Consider the following 21,466-nt stretch of genomic DNA (forward strand, 5'->3'; position numbering starts at 1 on the left):
GAACCTCACACCTAGTTTAGGGAATTGTATTATCATTTGTGTTATACTCCAGACTAGTTCCAGGGTGCTAAGACCACGGACCTTGCACCCAAGACTAGGGAACTGTATTATCATTTGTGTTATACTCCAGACTAGTTCCAGGGTGTCGAGACTACGGACCTCACACTAAGACTAGGCGTTGTTTGATATCTGTTACTACCTTGGGAGCTATCTCTCTTCCTTAAGAGATAGTCTCCAGACCTGCTAGTGACATCCACTCTTCAGGTGTCACTCCCGCAGGGGTCCCCTACTCCACAGAGGGGACACTGCTCCTTATCAGTCAGGGACTCCCTTTCCAGGGGTCCTTGACTGCAGTAGAGTCTTCTCTACTTATTGGACCACCTGCTACCCCGGTGGTCCAAAGGTTACTGTTGTACCAAAACACTCATAACACTCTCACTTCTGGTGTCCAGAGGTTAGTAATACATCTGTATTATCGCTGATTCTGCAGATCATCGATAATCAGGCGTATATCTGCATTTTTGGTGATACTGCAGATCACCAATAATCAGATTCTCTCCCTCCCTCCGCGGCCGCTGCTGCTGCTATTACCTGCTTTAGGCAGCGGCCGCTTCCTAATCCGGGTTCCCCTCTTCATCCTGCGGACTCCGTAACTGTATCACAGCAGCGCGCCCGGCGCTGCTGCTGTGACGATGCAGGGGCCAGGAAAGAGCGGTTCCCCTGGTAACGGCGATGCACCGCTCTTTCCTGCCCCCTGCATCGTCACAGCAGCAGCGCCGGGCGCGCTGCTGTGATACAGTTACGGAGTCCGCAGGATGAAGAGGGGAACCCGGATTAGGAAGCGGCCGCTGAAGCAGGTAGTTTAGCAGCAGCGGCGGCCGCGGAGGGAGGGAGGGGGCGGGCGGGCGAGCGAGCAGGCGGGGGGCGCAGACCACCACCCACGACTCGCATACAAGCCGACCCCCCAACTTTTGGCCCCCTTTTTGGGGGTCAAAAATTCGGCTTGTATGCGAGTATATACGGTAAGCAAGGAACGCTAGCTAGGAACTGGAACAATACAAGAAACAGGACTCAGAAGGATTCGCTACTTCTACGCAGAAGTGAGCGCAATCCACGCAAGGTAACAAGAACAGGACTCAGAAGGATTCGCTATTTCTATGCAGAAGTGAGCGCAATCCACGCAAGGTAACAGGAACAGGACTGAACTAACTAAGCACGGGTGATCACGATACGCGCAACCTACCAAAGCGTGCTAGAAGCTGACTGACTGAACACAGGATATAAACAGTTCAAGTACGTTTATATCAGCGACACTGATGTATTAACGTAACACGAATACAAGGAAAATAACAAACGCGCTAGTATGCGTATATATCGGCGATGAACCAATATATGATGCAAGACCAGCAAAGTAACAAATACTGAAAAACAGGATCAGGACCAGAATGACTCACTGACCCCTTCGCAGGAGTCAGTGCAGTCCACATGAGATCTAGGAGCGAGGGGGCCCAGACAGAGTAACAGACTGATCTGAAACTATGATAGCCCGTGGAGCCCTGCAGGAAGCAGATATTTATACTGAGGTCATCCAATGGGAGCAGACATGCAGATTCTCACACAGGTGAATGGTAATTATTCAATCCTGAGCTGGCCAGAACTGCAGAGCCACTGCAGATGGAATCAGCAACTAGTTTGAGTGCAAACCAAACTATGCACGCAAATGCATGTAATTATTATTATTATTATTATTATTTAGTATTTATATAGCGCCAACATATTACGCAGCGCTGTACAGTGTATATATATATATCTTGTCACTAACTGTCCCTCAAGGAGCTCACAATCTAATCCCTACCATTGCCATATGTCTATATTATGTAGTGTAAGTACTGGAGTCTAGGGCCAATTTTTTTATGGGGAGCCAATTAACTTATCCGTATGTTTTTGGAATGTGGGAGGAAACCGGAGTGCCCGGAGGAAACCCACGCAGACACGGAGAGAACATACAAACTCTTTGCAGATAGTGCCCTGGCTGGGATTCGAACCAGGGACCCAGCGCTGCAAGGCGAGAGAGCTAACCACTACGCCACCGTGCTGCCCAGTTCTGATGTAATGACATCAGAACTGCTTGGTTTGCAATATCACTGCAGCCAACACCTTGAAACTAAACTGCATCACGGTGGCCAAGACCATACAGCGGTTTAACAGGACGAGTTCTACTCAGAACAGTCCACAGATGTTGAGTGTATGTGCTCAGTATCATTTCCAGAGGATGCCTTTTGCAAATAGACGTATGAGTGCTGGCAGCATTGCTACAGAGGATGGAGGGGTTAAGGGTCAGCCTGTCAGTGCTAAGATCATGCGCCACACACTACATGTAGTTGGTCTGCATGGCTGTCATCCCAGAAGACAGATAGGGGGTTGGGGTTGTACTCATTTTTGTTGCCAGTGGTTTTGACATTATTGGCTTTGTGTTAAGTTATTTTATATTTGACAGCACTATTGCGCTGTTGTGGCTCTCGGCTCGGAAATAGCACATTCCAGTCAGGTCCGCTCCACTGTGCAGGCGCAAGAGATGCCTGCATCTGTTCAATAGAGCGGACCCAACTGGGATCGGCTATTTCCGCCTATTTCCGAGCTGAGAGCTGCAGCGGCGCCCCCACTGGAGCCAGGGAAGGTAAATATTACACAGCCCGACAAATTGTCAGCTGTGCATTGCGAGGGCCAAAGTGAGACCACCGTGGGATGGAGGAGGACGGGGAAAGCCGCAATAGTATCCAGAGGCTTCCCCCTACCAAGGTAAGTACCCCCCAGGAGAACTTTTTTTTTAATTTTTTTTTACTTTTTAAATGTTTCCATGTTTTTATTGAACACACCATGTAAACATTCACAGTGCGGGTGGAAAAACTATGTGAACCCCTGGATTTAATAACTGGTTGAACCTCCATTGGCAGCAATAACCTCAGCCAAACGTTTCATGTAGTTGCAGATCAGACGTGCACAATGGTTAGGAGTAATTCTTGACTATTCCTCTTTACAGAACTGTATCATTTCAGCCATATTCTTGGGATGTCTGGTCAGCAATATATTCAGCAATATTCTTGGGATGCCACAGCATCTTAATCGGGTTGAGGTCAGGACTGATGAACTGCAAGGCTTTTGGAGGTACTTTTATAACCCTTTCCAGCTTTATGCAAGTCAACAATTCTTAATTGCAGGTTTTCTGAGAGCTCTTTTGTGTGAGGCATCATTCACATCAGGCAATGCTTCTTGGAAAAAGCAAACCCAAAACTGGTGTGTGTTTTTTTTATAGGGCAAGGCAGCTGTAACACTTCCGATCTCATCTTACTGATTGGACTCCATCTGGCTGACACCTGACTCCAATTAGCTTCACGTACTTTTTCCACCTGCACTGTGAATGTTTACATGGTGTGTTCAATAAAAACATGGAAACATTTAATTATGTGTGTGATATTAGTTTAAGCAGACTGTGATTGTCTATTGTTGAGACTTAGATGGAGATTAGATCACATTTTATGAACAATTTGTGCAGAAATCCATATCATTCCAAAGGGTTCACATACTTTTTATTGTTACTGTATTTACAAAAAACGTTTGTTCGATACTGTATATAAGATAAAGGAATTGGATACTCACAAAACAGAGTCACCCACTGGCTATCACTGTATAAGCGGGTATGGAAAGCCCATCCTTACCTAGGTGAGGGTGCCAACTGCGTACGAGAGGAATCGTCACCGGGAGACTTGGGTGCAGGACACAGCCGGTATATGGATGGAGGGGAATGAAATAATTTGGATTCCAGCAATTGCTAGAGGCCGAATTATAATGTTTTATAAGTAACTTTAGCTCCGTCTACTGAAGGCGCCGAAGTTACTCCGTGTGCCGCTATAGCTGTAATTCCTATTACGGCCTATGGTGGCGTCGGCTGCGCCAAAATCTCTTGCACCGGAATGGGAGTGTTCGTGCCGACCTTCCAGCCATATGGCGATGGTGGTCACTCCACAATAAACAGTTTATATGCTAGATCCATCATAAGAAGTACCTTCAAAAAGTCATAGGACTAGACTATGGATCCATGTAGGCTAATAGCCCAAAATTTTCATTTTTACAAGGACGGCCTGTTTTGTAATTACACACAGCACTTGTTCAGGCTAGTCATGCAGAATTAGAAGCACCTGATGTGTTCAATGTTACTAACCATGCACGGCTAGCCTGACGCAGTGGTCTCCTAAAACACGAAACATGTTGTTCACATGCTAATAAATTATTATAGCTTTTAGTTTGTGTGATTCTTTAGGAGATCAGTGCGCATTTATACCCTTCATCATTTGTAGGGAACTGCATATTCCCACTGATGACCACAGTCATCTCTCTACGCTGCTAGCTTCAAATATTATTATTATTTAGTATGTATATAGTGCCAACATATTCCGCAGCGCTGTACAGAGTATATGGTCTTGCTACTGATTGTCCTCAGAGGAGCTCACAATCTAATCCCTACCATAGTCATACATCCACATAGTCAACGGCCGATTTTAAGAGTACATCAATTATCTGTATGTTTTTGGGATGTGGGAGGAAACCACAATGCCTGGAGGAAGCCCATACAGACACAGGGAAAACATAGATCATGTCCTGGCTGGGATTCAGACCAGGGACCCACAATACTGTTGCAATAAATTCAATAATATATCATGATACCTATTCAATAAAATACAAATAGACAAGCAGAGACAAATGATAAACACTTCTTTTGCCTTCTCCCTCATCAGTCACTCACCTTTGCCGCTCTGTAACATACGTGTTCCCGTCAGTTAAGTCTGCTCAACTTACAACTGTCGCGGCTCTTCTGCTCTTGTGGGAGTCATGCTGCAGCTCTGTCGCCCAGACTGACCAACAGGAAGGTGCAGTGGTCTGAGTGATGGGGAAGGTGACAGAGATGGAAACTGTGACATTAGAGGCTACAGCATGTCACTCTGTGAGTTTCAGAAGCATGGAGACCAGCCAGGCATAAAGCACAAAGTCCGATACAGGAGTGGCAGAATCCCAGCCGCTAATCAGGCAGGTGTAATGTCAACCCTCTCTTATCCACAGTGTAATATGTGAGGAATGAGTACTCACCATACTGCACTAGGACCTCAGGCTGCAGCTCTGCATCACACAATGACGGGGGTGGGGGGGGGGGGTTAAGAGGAACTAGAGGCGCGATTATCAGCAGGAAACAAACACTGTAAAATACAGCCCTTACATAACATGGGGAAAGTTTGTTTTGTGCATGTAACGCAGTGACATTTAAATGAATACTCCGCTCTCCCTGAAGAAAGATACACAGTACAGTATATGACTGTATAGACAAGTAATTCTGTACTTTAAAGCAGGGGTCCCCAACCTTTTTGAGCCCGGGGCCCACTGTCCCGACCAAAATTTTCTCCGGGGCCACCCGGGGGGGATGGGGGGGGGGGGGGGTGGAGGGGCGTGGCTAGTGGCGGCGGCAGTTACCACAGTATAGCAAGTACAGTTAACCTAGTATAGCAAGTACAGTTAGCCCAGTATAGCTAGTACACTTAGCCTAGTATAGCTAGTACAGTTAGCCCAGTATAGCAAGTACAGTTAGCCCAGTATGCCTAGTACACTTAGCACAGTATAGCTAGTACAGTTAGCCCAGTATAGCAAGTACAGTTAGCCCAGTATAGCTAGTACAGTTAGCCCAGTATAGCAAGTATAGTTAGCCCAGTATAGCAAGTACAGTTAGCCCAGTATAGCAAGTATAGTTAGCCCAGTATAGCAAGTATAGTTACCACAGTATAGCAAGTATAGTTACCACAGTATAGCAAGTAGAGTTAGCCCAGTGTAGCCAGTAGTTACCCCAGTATAGCAAGTACAGTTACCCCAGTATAGCCAGTAGTTACCCCAGTATAGCCAGTAGTTACCCCAGTATAGCAAGTACAGTTAGCCCAGTATAGCAAGTACAGTTAGCCCAGTATAGCAAGTACAGTTAGCCCAGTATAGCAAGTATAGTTAGCCCAATATAGATGCCCCAGTGTCGCCAGTACAGTTAGCCCAGTGTAGCCAGTAGTTACCCCAGTGTAGCTAGGATAGGTGCCCTCTCTCCACCGCGGCCGCCGCTCCTGTTACCTTATGAGCGGGCGGTCGCTTCCTTCCTTATATTCCCCCAGGCGCTCCTCTCCTCGGTTGCAGCATCTCGTAATACAGCAGCGCTTCCCGCGCGGCTGCTGTAAAGAAGGGAAGGAAGCAGGGCAGCGGCTTCCTGTAGCGGCCGTTACCATGGGAACCGCTGCCCCACCCCCTTCCCTCCTTACAACAGCTGCACAGGAAGCGCTGCTGTAATACGAGATAGGTGAAGGGCTATGGGGAATATAAGGGAGAAAGTGGCCGCCGCTCTTAAAGCAGTAGGATCAGCTATATTATTCCAGGGAAAAAAACACATATATAAGTAGATAAATACTTGATCTACTTACATAACACATGTATTGTACTGTCCACGTTTTGATTTCAGTGAATGTTATATAGTATAAAGATGAGAATTCTGTTCCTGGTGGGGGCCATGTCTTTTGCCCACAGTAAAGGCTAACTCGTGATGTCATTTCTGCCCTTTACTTTTTTTCTTGTCTGCTCCAATCGCTGAGTCACCTCAGCCTTGCTTGTAAACACAAGTAATTAGGGGATCAGGTTTCTGATAAGCAGCAGACAGGGAAATAAAGGGAAGAGGAGGAATATATTATAGATAAAAATAACTCCCAGCATGCAATTCTTTAGCAACGACTACTAAAGAGCCAGTGCTCCTAAGGTATATGATAACTCCAAATCATAACAGCAGAAAATGTTTTGAAAGTTTTGAATGCAGGATTAGCATCTTTATCACTTAATACACTCAGACCAGTTGCTGTTGAAATTTGATTTTTATGGTGACGATACCGCTTTAAGGTAACAGAAACGGCGGCCGCGGGGGGGAGAGGAAGAAAGGCCAGATCCGCCGCGGCCCCCCAGAAATTTGCCCACGGACCACCAGGGGGCCGCGGCCCCCAGGTTGGGGGCCTCTGCTTTAAAGCATACATGAGCTCAGGAACCTTACTGCAAAGTAAATTTCTAATCTGCCCTCACAAACACAGCTTTAAATATACATTGTGTAGGATTTCAACTTGTGAGAATTTGCTCTCTTGTATTGGAGAGTCTCTCTGAAGTTGACAGCACTGCTTGACCTGGTTCTGACACTCTACTGCAGGGGTGTCAAACTCAAACACAAAGTGTGTCAAAACTGAACACTGGGACCAAGTCACGGGCCAACCTCAATGTCTAAATCAATTATAAAAGACCTTTGCACTGCCTTACAGTCCACTATATTGTCCACAAATAGGCACGTACACACGCCATACTAAAGGCAACGACGGGTCCGTCGTCACCTCCCGCTGGGTGGACGTTCCAGCGACAGTCCGGTGTGTGTACAGTCAGAGCTGGGACAAGGTCCTCCTGCACCCAAGGCTGAGACACCAAAGTGCGCCCCTCCATCCCTCCCACCCCAGCCGTCACACACTGATTGCTATTAGACTAAGAGGGCCACAGGGCCCACAACCTCCCCAACACCTTAATATGTAGTTATCTGGCTTGCAGTCACTGCTATGTATCCCCTTTTCTTATTTCTTTCAGCTTAAAACACAATTAGGAATGACAGCTGAATGAATTGTGCGCCCCCTCCTACACTGCGCCCTGAGGCTGGAGCCTCTCCAGCCTATGCCTCGGCCCGGCCCTGTGTACAGTCTGTCTGCAGACTGATAAAGCTGTTTCTGAGTGATCCGCCCGGCGGATCGCTCATAATCAGCCTTATCAGTCCGCCCACAGACTGTACACAAGCTGGACTGTCTGCTGAAAACCCGCCCAGCGGGAGGTGACATGTGTACGGGCCTTTAGACCAGGCTTCCTTTTGTTTCTTCAACTCTTCCAATTCCACTCACCTCAGATAAATACAAACATAAAATTGCAAGTACAGCAGTAATCTTCCACCTTAAAATTCCCCACGTGGTATATTATGGTTCACCGTCTAACTCATGCTTTACCACCTCTAGGGACCACCCTCACCTTTTGCTAAGGCTGCCCCGACCCACAGACAGCTCACAAAGCTCTATGTGATCCAATACGATCTTATAGGCTCTCCGATTCCTTCAAACTTGTGTGGCGATCAGGGCTGTGGAGTCGGTCCAAAAATCCACCGACTCCGACTCCGACTCCTCAGTTTAGGATTCCACCGACTCCGACTCCACGACTCCGACTCCTCCAATTTGCATATTACAATTTTGTTGATTAAAAGTATGTAACATGAAATTCGTCTCTTAACTGCCAACGCTTAGGAATTTTACAAGACAACTGAAGTGAGAAGGATATGTAGACTACTATATTTATTCCCTTTAGACTAAAACTAGTCCTTGGTAAGAGTACTTGTAAAAGGTACAACCGGAACAAAGAAAATCTATCAAGTGTGGGTGCATGTAAGAATGTGAGGAGATTGTAAACAGACAACACCTCTGTGTTCAATGTGCACAGCATTCTCAGTGGATTCCCTGCAGCTCTGTGGGGAGTGCATATGTAGAGTATAGTACTACTGTGTAACAAAGTAAACCTGAGACAGATGAAATTAAAGTTTTATACATACCTGGGGCTTCCTCCAGCCGCCTTCAGGATAATCAGTCCCTCGTTGTCCTCCTCCACCACCTGGATCTTCTGCTATGAGTCCAGGTACTTGAGCCAGTCAAGCGTAGTGCGCATGCACACACTCCGCCGCCAGGAGCATATTACACCTGTGCAGCACTATTGCGCAGGTGCAGAATGTTCCTGGCTGTGGGAGCGGCATGCGGCCAGACAGCGCTGACTGGCTGAATTACCAGGACTCATAGCAGAAGATCCGGGTGGTGGAGGACAGTGAGGGACTGATTAGCCTAAAGGGGGCTGGAGGAAGCCCTAGGTATGTATAAAACTTTACTTTTCATCCGTCTCAGTACCCTTTAATTTGTAATCACCAAACCAAATTTTAATAACATATCAAATTATTTGATTTCATCAGCAAAGGGAGTGCATACATTTGCATAAATCAGCATCAATGCAGAATTATTTCCATCTCGTTGACCATCTCTATTAGTGACACAGCTACACATCAGGCTTTATTCTTACAGCATAGATGTTATTTAGTATATATAAGAGATTCCTGTGTACACATCATATATACAGTCACAATCTGACCTTAAAAATACGGGGACTGCTTTATTGAAGCAGCACAAGTAACTAATTTTGATTGGTTTATTTCATTTTTGTGGACTAAGCACAGCTATTACTGTATATATACATTATTTTTAATGACTATTATCTGAGAAATAGAACATTTTATCATATTTTCTATTTTAATTACAGTTACAAATTCATTAGGAGTCGGAGTCGGTGCATTTTTTCCCGACTCCAGGCACCCAAAATTGCCCGACTCCACGACTCCGACTCCGACTCCACAGCCCTGGTGGCGATGTCACGAATATACTGTATATAACCAAAAAGAAAGACTATTATAGCGTAGACTGCCTCAGAAGCCTTGCGGGGGGACACCACTACCAGTTATATCACCGTGTATAAGCGAAGGGGTCACCACATCCACACCTGTGCACCCGGCACCAATAGAGACCGTGCTCACCTTGTATCTCTGCTGTCCAGGTCACAGACAGCTTTAAACAGCATACGTGCACGGCTCTTTCCACTATGGATCCCTCACCACCAGCCAATACACAGTTCACTGCAACTGGATAAACTCAAAGGCCTAGTGCACACCGGAGCGTTTCCGCTGCGGTTTGCGATCTGCTTGCGGGTGCGGATCTGCTAGGGTAATGCATTTCAATGGGGTGGTGCACACCAGAGCGGGTGGCGTTTTGCAGAAACGCATACTCCCGGGCTGCAGCAGATTTTGGATTGCGGATGCGTTTCTGCCTCAATGTTAAGTATAGGAAAAACGCAAACCGCTCTGAAAAACGGCACTTCAGAGCGGTTTGCCAGGCGTTTTTTGTTACAGTAGCTGTTCAGTAACAGCTTTACTGTAACAATACATGAAATCTACTACACCAAAAACGCTACACAAAACCGCAAAACGCTAGCTGAAACGCTGCAGAAAAATAAGAAAAAGCGTTTCAAAATCTGCTAGCATTTTGCGGATCTGCTAGCGGTTTTTGGTGTGCACCAGGCCATATAGTGTAAAACCGTTTATTAAAAGGACTAAAAAATAGTAGCGCTACTCACAAACATCAGGTCAAACAAGCATGTAATAAAAATCCGAGCACTGCAAGCCACCTCCTGCCCGTTAAGCCACGCCCTACGCATTTCGTCTCATGACTCATCAGGGGCTATGGACAGGATTGGTGCTCAGTGCTCATATATCCCTCCCCTCATACATATTCAACAGTATTACAATTCCCCCATGTCTAGCACTTTCAATGTTTCATACCCTTAAAGGGGAACTGAAGAGGGAGGTATATGGAGGCTGCCATGTTTATTTCTTTTTAAGCAATACCAGTTGCCTGGCAGCCCTGCTGATCCTCTGCCTCTAATATTATTAGCCATAACCCCTGAACAAGCATGCAGCAGATCAGGTGTTTCAGACTTTAAAGTCAGATCTGACAAGACTAGCTGCATGCTTATTTCTGGTGTTATTCAGATACTACTGCAGAGAAATAGACCAGCAGGCCTGCCAGGCAACTGGTTTTGATTAAAAGGAAATAAATATGGCAGCCTCCGTATACCTCTTACTTCAGTTCCCCTTTAAACCCATGTATACATGTGTATTTATACGGCTCCCGAAGGTTGCACGCCCGAGCCTTATTCGTATAAAACTTCACATTAATAATCAGCCCGTTTACACAATACTATACCACTACTTCCTTCCGTTCCAGGGGTATTCTCGGCCCAAGCGCATGCGCAAATAGTTGATTCTCATCTCCCGAGATCATCCCTTCATGACCACCGCTATACATGCCACATCCCTCACTTTGGTATCCGCATGCGCAAAGCCCTACTGCTTCTCCCGGACCTCCCCACTCCTCACCATGGCAACCCAAACAACACAATCCCTCCCACCCACCCCTGCAGCTTAATCTCCTGTATATACTTAGGTCCGTGCAACGCTTCCTGCGCCGTTTACAGATCCGTACTGTAATGATCAGTGGTGTATCTGATAAACAGAATGAGCTCTATCAGCACAGCAGTCAGTACTTTATTGAAGTGTGATCACACGTGATTGGGTGCACAGTAGTATTCCGGAATACGTATAAGTGATAGCCCTTAGTGGCAATGTCGTTCACAGATCGGTCAGTATAGGTACAAAGTCAAGAGGCAAACTCAAAGTCAGTAATCAGGCAACAGATCAGATTGGCAGAAGTACAGAATCGTAGAGCAAAGAATAGGCAGAAGAACAGGCAAAAGGTCATACACAGTAATAAACAATACAATTTGATATATTTTCCTGAGCTAAGTGTGAATCCCCGGGGACCTGCCAGATCAAGCACACATGGATCTGACTAAGGTCTGAGAGCTTTCACTGCGAAGTTTCAGCAACAACAGACAAAGAGCAAATGATCCGCACATCCTTAAATACGAACAGCAATTCACCGAGCCGCCCAGAATGCCCAGCCAATCAGAAGGCGGCCTGACGTCAGCCGACTTCCGGGTCAGCTGACACGTCTCCGCAGCCCATAAAGATGCTGGTGTTGCCAGCCGCCCTCTATGAAGCATTGACAGACTGGACCTTCCAGGGACCATTGGGAGGTCCGGAGACGCCGCAGGGGTGACAACCGTGACGTCAGACGCGGAAGCGGCGTTCGCGCCGCTATCCGCATAGGAGGTAATTTCACTACTTCTGACACGTACCTACTATAACCAAAAAGCCACCCCAAAAAGACCCCACCCTCATAAATCAATAATACTTATTGTGTATAGCATATATTCCACTCTACATTACATAACATTATATTACATATTGCGTCACCCATTTAAAAATCCCATAGTGTATCTGTCTAGAATAAACATATATACCTCACCTCTTATGCTTCAAACATCATAACCTCACTAAATTATATGAATACATTCGTGTTATGCTCTACATATACCTTACTATCCCCATACTTTCTCATTAAATTCTAACGTGCTATTATTACTACGGTGTCACGGAACAGCCGTGAGAAACGCGGGCGACTTGGAAGGAGCCGCGCAGTCCAATTTCTGATCGCTGTCTGGCTAAATTTGTGCAGCCATTACAGGAATCATAAATTGACATTCCTGGTTTTTTAAAGTACAAGTTTTTCTCCTCTGCCCCTGACTTAGATGATTTTGATGTGTTTTGATGTGTTAATTAGATTAGAATGTTTATCTTTCATTACCTCTCTAGTCACCAGCTGGGGACTCTATTCAGAGAAGGCTTCCCTCCCCAGCAGGGGGCTACTCCAAACCTACTTTCCCCCCAGACTTCTTGGCACCGATGAATGGCCAATCTGAAAGCCGGGGTGGTATGATTTCCTGTTGGTATACGAAAACCGAATATCGCACAGCTATGAAATTCATATAGTCTTATTCAGTAAAATCTGGCCATCGTGCTGATATGAAATTCATTGTGATGGCCCGTCCAGTTATTGAGGTATGACCCTTCTCAAGAACTGGGTCCGCTGCCCTAGCCATGTCTGATGTCATATTAATCCGTATTTTCCGACAAGTATGAATCTGTTACCCCCCTAAATATAACGTGTATCGTTCATGAGTTACAGCATTTTATAAAGTTTAGCCCTAAAATCTCTCAGAGGGAATGAACTGTCATTGGTTGGTAATTCAGAGGGGGCTGGCATTGCCACAGCCCCAAACCAGCTTCAGCAAAAGTATCTGCGAGGGACCCTCCCCTCAGTCCTCCACATTCCATCTGTACAGAGCTGTCTGGTGCTAGCCAGAGGACACATGGCTAGCGGTCATCTTGATCGGCCATCTTGTCTAAACTGAACAAAGGACATTTTCCATATTGCTTGGATTTTAACTTTGCTGAACTGAACAAAAGGAACTCTACAAGTTTTCCCAGAACGGAAATTTTTCCACAAACCCTTAGTATTTTCTCCCTTTTTTTATTTCACACTGGCTATTACTGTTTTAATAATTGTTGATTTTAATAATTGTCTGTATATATTAATTATTTATGTTGCTTTCAATAAACCGACACTATCGTCAGTTGTTGTTCCAGCTACCCTATTATTCAGCATACACAGGAACTGAACTCAGATCTCTGAAGAGATGCTACTATTGTTGATATCTAGACAGAATAGAGTGTGTTTAACCGTTTTATTCGCAGGACTAGTCAGTCAGCGGGCTCCTCTGTCCCATGGTAACAGAGGTGAATGATACAAGGTCGACTGGCACACCATGTCAATTCTCCAAGCAAATTTATTGTTTGCACAGCATGACAATTGTTTCGGGGCCACGGAGGGTCCCCTTCATCAGATAAAGTGCAGACATACGTATGTCTGCACTTTATCTGATGAAGGGGACCCTCCGTGGCCCCGAAACAATTGTCATGCTGTGCAAACAATAAATTTGCTTGGAGAATTGACATGGTGTGCCAGTCGACCTTGTATCATTGACATTGGATTGATGTTGCCTTCACATCGAGACTGAGCACCCAGACTACACACGGTAAGGTGTGCCAATCTTAAACCTGCAATTACATGGTAACAGAGGTGGTGGCAGTTATACCCTGAACTAGTGTGTAAAGTTGTATTTCCGTAACCCACGGGCTCCCTTCTGGTCGGGCTGCTGCCCAAATTTCTGTCGGTTTCTGCGCAAAGATCGCGACCAAAGCTTGCATGGTCTGTGTGCTGAAACCGATTGGAAGGCAATTTGCGGTCTGACCACTAGGGCTCCTGTGACATAAGGTATATTCGTATTTTTCTTATTGCCACAATTCTATGTGCAATTAATACTCTTGTGCTCTTACCACACTGATAATTACCTCCTAATATTACATGAATACTAGCATCCCATTATATATATACAGTATTACCCATGTGCTACAACATAAACTTAACCATGTGTACTTTGCTTATTATCCTATGCAATTGTGTCCACAAAACACACTTTTATACCATCCTTTTAAAGTCACAGTATCCTCTCACAAATCTCTTTATCAAGTGTATTCACATATTCCACCCCTTCAACATCTACATTAATGTGGGGTGCCATGACCCCTCCATCCCTTATACAGTGGCTTGCAAAAGTATTCGGCCCACTTGAAGTTTGCCACATTTTGTCACATAACTGCCACAAATATGAATCAATTTTTTTGGAGTTCCACGTGAAAGACCAATACAAAGTGGTGTACACGTGAGAAGTGGAACGAAAATCATACATGATTCCAAACATTTTTTACAAATAAATAACTGCAAAGTGGGGTGTACGTAATTATTCGGCCCCCTGAGTCAATACTTTGTAGAACCACCTTTTGCTGCAATTTCAGCTGCCAGTCTTTTAGGGTATGTCTCTATCAGCTTTGCACTTCTAGAGACTGAAATCCTTGCCCATTCTTCTTTGCAAAACAGCTCCAGCTCAGTCAGATTAGATGGACAGTGTTTGTGAACAGCAGTTTTCAGATCTTGCCACAGATTCTCGATTGGATTTAGATCTGGACTTTGACTGGGCCATTCTAACACACAGATATGTTTTGTTTTAAACCATTCCATTGTTGCCCTGGCTTTATGTTTACGGTCATTGTCCTGCTGGAAGGTGAACCTCCGCCCCAGTCTCAAGTCTTTTGCAGTCTCCAAGAGGTTTTCTTCCAAGTTTGCCCTGTATTTGGCTTCATCCATATTCCCATCAACTCTGACCAGCTTCCCTGTCCCTGCTGAAGAGATGCCCCCCCTGAGCATGATGCTGCCACCACCATATTTGACAGTAGGGATGGTGTGTTCAGAGTGATGTGCAGTGTTAGTTTTCCGCCACACATAGCGTTTTGCATTTTGGCCAAAAAGTTCCATTTTGGTCTCATCTGACCAGAGCACCTTCTTCCACATGGTTGCTGTGTCCCCCACATGGCTTGTGGCAAACTGCATTTGGTTACTTTATGGAAAAGGACTTAAATTCAAAAAACGAGGAACTGAATTGTTATAGTATCAAAAACTTTGTAGAAAAACTTTATTAACATGTATTGCAAAAAACATTAAAACAGGTTCTTCGATTCCACATAATTAATTTCCAATAAATGGTACATCAAAATACATCCAAAAGGCTGAAGCTGATGGAGCTGGTAAGAATTATATTCTGGCTTGACTTGGTTGTAACCTTAAATAAGCATTGTGTCCTTAAAGGCAACGACACATGTTCGTTTCGGGCTCTTTATATAATATAGCCTAACTAGGCTTCCACCATAGCAGCGTCCTCTTTACATTTCGCCGTGGAAAGGCCACTTTATGCATCTGGTGGGTCAGATGCTATTCCACTTTTTCTGGCCTCTATATTGACTGAGCCATACAGAATTTTGTGTTACGGCCTGATGAAGGGCATATGTATTATATAAAGAGCCCGAAACGAACATGTGTCGTTGCCTTTAAGGACACAATGCTTATTTAAGGTTACAACCAAGTCAAGCCAGAATATAATTCTTACCAGCTCCATCAGCTTCAGCCTTTTGGATGTATTTTGATGTACCATTTATTGGAAATTAATTATGTGGAATCGAAGAACCTCTTTTAATGTTTTTTGCAATACATGTTAATAAAGTTTTTCTACAAAGTTTTTGATACTATAACAATTCAGTTCCTCGTTTTTTGAATTTAAGTCCTTTTCCATAAAGTAACCAAATGTTTATACAGGCAAAGTGGATTGCCTTTTAAAAGGACTGTGTTTTCGGATCCTTTACTTTTAAAAAAGGACTGTACCCTAATATATATATATATATATATATATATATATATATATATATATATATATATATATATATATATGCCGAGGGATGAGCAGCACAAACCGAATTTTATGCAATACTATGCAAAGCATGCACGCAGCACTGGAGGTCCCCAATCTCCATAAGAAATATATAAATACAGAGGGTGCTGCAGCACACAACAGGAAAATAGTGACAGGGGCTCTTGGTTACGCTTTAACGCGTTTAAGCTCACCAACTGCGCCAAAGTGTCCCCGATCTGGTGAGTCCTACTCTAACCAGGCAAAAATGCTAGTTTTTATCAGCGTTCTAGTGGGAACCATGCCAAAAGCCCAGGGGTCAGCTAAATGGGAGAAATGAAATTAAAAACACCTCACCTTCTACTAGCTACTAACTGAACTATGAGCACCGCTCATTTATTTGCTTAACTGTGCTAGAGGTGGGTGTGGTTATGCACGCTCACAGGGGAAAATAACATAAGCCAAGGGATGAGCAGCACAAACCAAATTTTATGCAATACTATGCAAAGCATGCACGCAGCACGGTTTGTGCTGCTCATCCTTTGGCTTATGTTATTTTCCCCTGTGAGCGTGCATAACCACACCCATCTCTAGCACAGTTAAGCATATAAATGAGCGGTGCTCATAGTTCAGTTAGTAGCTAGTAGAAGGTGAGGTGTTTTTAATTTAATTTCTCCCATTTAGCTGACCCCTGGGCTTTTGGCATGGTTCCCACTAGAACGCTGATAAAAACTAGCATTTTTGCCTGGTTAGAGTAGGACTCACCAGATCGGGGACACTTTGGCGCAGTTGGTGAGCTTAAACGCGTTAAAGCGTAACCAAGAGCCCCTGTCACTGTTTACCTGTTGTGTGCTGCAGCACCCTCTGTATTTATATATATATATATGTATATATATATATATATATATATATATATATATATATATATATATATATATATACACAGTTGTGGCAAACTGCAAACAGGACTTCTTATGCTTTCTGTTAACAATGCCTTTCTTCTTGCCACTCTTCCATAAAGGGCAACTTTGTACAGTGCATGACTAATAGTTGTCCTATCTCCCACCTGAGATGCAGATCTCTGTAGCTTGTCCAGAGTCACCATGGGCCTCTTGACTACATTTCTGATCAGCGCTCTCCTTGTTCGGCCTGTGAGTTTAGGTGGACGGCCTTGTCTTGGTAGGTTTACAGTTGTGCCATACTCCTTCCATTTCTGAATGATCGCTTGAACAGTGCTCCGTAGGATGTTTAAGGCTTTGGAAATCTTTTTGTAGCCTAAGCCTGCTTTAAATTTCTCAATAACTTTATCCCTGACCTGTCTGGTGTGTTCTTTGGACTTCACGAAGTTGTTGCTCCCAATATTCTCTTAGGCAACCTCTGAGGCCCTCACAGAGCCGCTGTATTTGTACTGACATTAGATTACACACAGGTGCACACTATTTAGTCATTAGCACTCATCAGGCAATGTCTATAGGCAACTGACTGCACTCAGATCAAAGGGAGCTGAATAATTATGCACACACCACTTTGCAGTTATTTATTTGTAAAAAATGTTTGGAATCATGTATGATTTTCGTTCCACTTCTCACGTGTACACCACTTTGTATTGGTCTTTCATGTGGAATTCCAATAAAATTGATTCATGTTTGAGCAGTAATGTGACAAAATGTGGAAAACTTCAAGGGGGCCGAATACTTTTGCAAGCCACTGTATATAACAAATTATACCAACCTATTTAACATTAAGACTAACATCTTCTTCATGTCCCCAACGAGGGAAAACAACCCACCCCCATCACCCCACTGCCCACGACAAATTATGTTTGTATTTATCTGAGGTGAATTGAATTGGTAGAGTTGAAGAAACAAAGGGAAGCCTGGTCTAAGGTGGATTTTGTGGACAATATAGTGGACTGAAAGGCAGTGCAAAGGTCTTTTATAATTGATTTTGATACTTGAATATGAATGTGATATTCTTACCTATGCAGCATGCCTACAGGTGGGAACAATAGCAGTAGCACCTCCTGCACTACCTCAGATTGATAAGTATTGCTGTTACATGTCTTTTATAGCATATCATGCCTCTTGTATTGGAAGATTTAAATTAAAGTTTGAAGCTTTTATTGAAGTTGGAGATGACGAAGTGGCTCCTGGATTTTCTTTTTCTCCTATTGAAATAAGGTTTATATGTAGTGTGGAGCGCGCCAATTTTTTCCTCTTTGAGTTGTCTGGTGTCTAGTGGCCCCCTCCCTCCTCTATACAGTTCCCTGGTGTCTAGTGGCCTCCCTCCCTCACCTATACAGTTACCTAGTGTCTACTGGATGCCTCCATCCCCTATACAACAGGTGACAAACTCCGGGCCTGGGGGGCCGGATCCATACCAGTGTTTAGGATGGACTGAGAAAGAGAGGAACGTGTTCTACCTGGTGGACCACACCTTTCCTGATCCAGACCCATCAATTCAATTGAACTGTGTCAAAAATGTGTGATGACCTCGGCCCTCGAAGGACCAGTTTGACATCCCTTCCCTACACAGTTCCCTGGTGTCTAGTGGCCCCCTCCCTCCCCTACACAGTTCCCTGGTGTCTAGTGCCCCCCCTCCCCTATACAGTTTGCTAGTGTCTAGTGGTCCCCTCCCTTACCCTTTACAGTTCCTTAGTGTTTAATGCCCCCCCCCATATAGTTCCCTGGTCCTCCTCTCTCCCATACACAGTCCCCTGGTGTTTATTGGTCCTCCCTCCCCATACAGTTCCCTTGTGTCTAGTGGCCCTCTTCCCTCCCCTATACAGTTCCCTGATGTCTAACGCCTCCTTCCTACCCTATACAGTTCCCCCCTCCCCTATACAATTTACTGGTGTCTAGTTGCCCCCTCCCCTATACAGTTTACTGGTGTCTAGTGGCCTGCCAGCTGATCTCTGGGGAATGTTGGTTTCTGAGAGTTCCAAAACCAGTGAAAATAATGCCTGGTCTCCCAGAATGCTCTGGGAGAAGAATTCTGCACTTAGGCTGTGATGTCACTGGAAGGGTGGGGCTACATACCAATATATATATATATATATACAGCAATATATAGATATAGGAAGTGTTTCTGATGCTGAAACCAGGATAATTACCATAAAAGCGTGTATCCTTAGACTGGCAGGAGTAGAGTTAGGTATTAACACCCATAGCTCTGGTTATGAGTTCAATTAAGACAACACAGGAGGGTACAAGTGATGCCCCTCATAACGCTGCATCTGCCAAGCAGCCACACAGGAAATGCTGACACTTATTTAGCAAAATCATATTTGGAATTATATTTCTGTTGAAAGACATAGGGCCTGAGCTAACTAACGCAGCTGTGTCCCCTTCTGTCCACTTTTCAGCATCTGTAGCATTGATGTGTACCTGAAAAGCGGACACAACTGCGTTAGTGGGCTCAGGCCCATAGCGTGTCTTCAATATACCGGTACAGCACAATGTTTTCACTGATGCCCGGTGTTCTGCCTTAGGTAAAGGGTTGCCCTCACAACACACCACACCACACAACACACACGCACACACACACATAGGGCTGCACGATTTTAGGGAAAAATCAAAACTGCGATTTTTCTCAGAAATTGCAATTTCGATTTTACCCCGATTTTTTTCTAAACAAGCTTTTGCACTGTAGGGCAGAGTGGGGGGGTGATGTTAAGACGATCTGGTGATCGTCTACTATCTGCAGCAGCTTTGTGCCAGCACTGCCCGGCCCGTTGTCTGTAGTACCTCATGTCTGTCTGGCCCCGCTGTGCGCTCTGTACAGCTCCGCCTACTGCTGCCGTCATTCCATCTGTAAATTGGTAAAGCTGTATGTGCCCGGCCGCTCGCTCAAGTGGATCCGCCCCCCCCGCTTATTAACACTCATACATATTCACTGCTTCTGGCCAATCCGCGCACAGCGGGGCCAGACAAGGTACAGACAGCGGACCGAAAAAACGAGGTTACTGACGATCAGAAGATCGTCTTGCCACGAACCGCGGTTTCGGTTTTAAACCGAGAAACCGTGCAGCCCTACACACACACACACCACACACACACACAGACACACCACACACACAGACACACACCACACACACAGACACACCACACACACACACACACACACACACACACACACACACACAAACACACACACACACAGACACGAACAGAGACACACACAGCCACACACACACACACACACACAACACACCACACACACACAGACACACCACACATACACAGAGACACACACACCACACAACACACACACACCACACACACACAGCCACACACACACACAGACACACACACAGACACACACACACACCACACCACACACACAGACACACACAGAGACACACACACCACACAACACACCACACACAGACACACACAGAGACACACACACACAGAGACACACACAGCCACACACACACACCACACAACACACCACACACACAGAGACACACACACCACACACACACACACACACATACACACACACACACACACACACAGAGACACACACACACACAGACACACACACACACACACACACACACACACACACACACACACACACACACACACACACACACACACACACACACACACACACACACACCACACAATACACACACACCTCTGACAGCATGGAGATCTTGAGATCTTTATTTTAGATGTATTTAAAGAGGAACATTAACCCAGGATTGAGCTTCATTCTAATCAGTAGCTGATACCCCCTTTCCCACGATACATTTTTACCTTTTCTCGGATAGATCATCTGGGGCTCTGTATGGCTGATATTGCGGTGAAACCCCTCCCACAGTATGATGTCAGAGCCATGGTCCTGACAGTTTGCTGTCTGTGAACCTCGCTGCATTGTGGGAAATAACAGCTTATTCCTACTGCCCTTTTTTCCAATCTCCCTCTGTGTATAGAATTCTCAGTAACGGACATTCTGTACATCACCTGACAGGACTAAAGATGTCCCACCAGTGATAAATTTCAGCGTGTAAATCAGGGAGAGGAAAGATTTTACAATGGGCAAACACTAACTAAATAATCTATAAATTAACATTCGTAAAGCATAAATAATTGTTTTCATTACGTTATTTTCACTACATTTTCTCCTTAACCCTCCTGGCGGTATGAAACATTCCGCCAGGAGGCAGCACAGCAGTTTTTTTTTGTTTTTGTTTTCTTAAATCATGTAGCGAGCCCAGGGCGGATAGCGGCGCAACGGATAGCGGCGATCGGGAACGGGGCGGCAGCGATCGGTGTGCTGGCGCAGCTAGCAAAGTGCTAGCTGCGTCCAGCAAAAAAAAAAAATTATGTAAATCGGCCCAGCAGGGCCTGGGCGGCACCCTCCGGCAGCTTACCCCGTGTCACACACGGGGTTACCGCCAAGGAGGTTAAAGGAACCCTGAACTTATATAAACAAGATGTTAACATCAAGGCTGCTCTGCATTAAA

At 45.1% G+C, this 21,466-nt stretch overlaps 1 protein-coding gene across 6 annotated transcripts in view; it reads right to left on the reverse strand.

Annotated features, from left to right (window-relative positions):
* HCK (HCK proto-oncogene, Src family tyrosine kinase) overlaps positions 1 to 21,466 on the reverse strand; it is a 292,459-nt gene that overhangs the window by 76,802 nt on the left and 194,191 nt on the right. The window contains exon 1 of one of the 6 annotated variants that reach the window (XM_068264580.1): positions 5,143 to 5,162. The exons of 4 other annotated variants lie outside the window; for them this stretch is intronic. The gene's annotated coding sequence lies outside the window, so the exon portion shown is untranslated. Of the gene's footprint in view, positions 1 to 4,801; positions 5,092 to 5,142; positions 5,163 to 21,466 lie in introns of those variants that run through there. One more of the 6 variants, XM_068264579.1, reaches the window with a different exon arrangement.

The sequence above is a fragment of the Hyperolius riggenbachi genome, chromosome 12 (genome assembly GCF_040937935.1).
Source record: "Hyperolius riggenbachi isolate aHypRig1 chromosome 12, aHypRig1.pri, whole genome shotgun sequence".
In the NCBI taxonomy this organism is placed as follows: Eukaryota; Metazoa; Chordata; class Amphibia; order Anura; family Hyperoliidae; genus Hyperolius; species Hyperolius riggenbachi.